Source organism: Bos indicus x Bos taurus, chromosome 21 (genome assembly GCF_003369695.1).
Source record: "Bos indicus x Bos taurus breed Angus x Brahman F1 hybrid chromosome 21, Bos_hybrid_MaternalHap_v2.0, whole genome shotgun sequence".
Classification (NCBI taxonomy): Eukaryota; Metazoa; Chordata; class Mammalia; order Artiodactyla; family Bovidae; genus Bos; species Bos indicus x Bos taurus.
The window spans coordinates 61,942,465-61,943,743 of record NC_040096.1 but is presented as its reverse complement, the minus strand read 5'-3'; the positions used below and the strand labels follow the sequence as shown (position 1 = coordinate 61,943,743).

General features: G+C 39.6%; 1 pseudogene; it reads right to left on the bottom strand.

Moving 5' to 3' along the window:
- Positions 1-709: 709 nt before the first annotated feature.
- LOC113880218 lies at positions 710-862 on the bottom strand (annotated as a pseudogene).
- Between the last annotated feature and the right edge of the window lie 417 nt (positions 863-1,279).

Below are 1,279 nucleotides of genomic sequence, written 5' to 3'. Positions count from 1 at the left end.
GTATATTACCAAGGAAACTCCTCATTTGAAGTGGGAACCACCTCTATAGGCTATAAATACAAAGCAATTAGCCTCTCAAGTGCCTTATTATAAAACATATCAAGGACACCTACATGGCCTCCCAGATTAGAGGATAGAATTTCTGTCTAGAGAAGGCCCGTTTTTAAAGGCTGACTTTTAATAGAATGCAGGGGGTAAAAAAGAACAAACCCATAGATAATAAAAAAAAAAAAAAACCTATCTCAATCAGCAAATTTGGGCATGGCTTTTATTATTCTTCACTCTCCAAATCCTTGATTCATTGAATAGCCATTTCTAGGGCCAAGTCTAGTCGTAGTTATCCAAATAAAAGCACGGAGGTCTTTTGGTGCTGAATAAGTAGTGGAAATAAGTTGCTAAAGGGAGATAGATAATACAACCTTTGGGAAAAGTAATCTGCTGATGTTTTTTAATTTAAAAATATTTCTTAATTGACAAATTGAAAATACACATACTCTTTGACCCAGAAATTCCACCTTTGGAAATGCATTCTATAGCAATGAGAGTGAACCTACAGGGATATATGTGCATAAACACGTGGTTACTGCTGAATTATTTGTTGTAGCAAAAACCCAAACGCTGTAAACCACCGACTGACCGTGAACAGTGAAATGAACAGATGTGCTCGGCACGTCCATCATGTAGAATACCATGCAGCTATGTTTTAATGTAGGGGAGAGCGCAAATGCAGTCCCCAGTCACCGCAAATTATGCAGTCGAGATTCCCATGTTTGGGGAAATTGCAAGGGTTGAACACAATGGATAGTCCTCCCCTGGGAAAACTACCTTTGAGTTTGTGGTGACTCCCCTGCTGGGTGATGAAAGTGAAAGAGGAGAGCGGAAAAAGTTGGCTTAAAACTCAACATTCAGAAAACTAAGATCATGGAATCTGGTCCCATCACTTCATGGCAAATAGATGGGGAAACAGTGGAAATAGTGACAGACTTTATTTTGGGGGGCTCCAAAATCACTGCAGATGGTGACTGTAGCCATGAAATTAAAAGACACTTGCTCCTTGGAAGAAAAGCTATGATGAACCTAAACAGCATATTAAAAAGCAGAGTCATTACTTTGCCAACAAAGGTCAGTCTAGTCAAAGCTATGGTTTTTCCAGTAGTCATATATGGATATGAGAGTTGGACCATAAAGAAGGCTGGGCACCAAAGAATTGATGCTTTTGAACTGTGGTGTTAGAGAAGATTCTTGAGAGTCCCTTGAACTGCAAGGAGATCCAACCCGT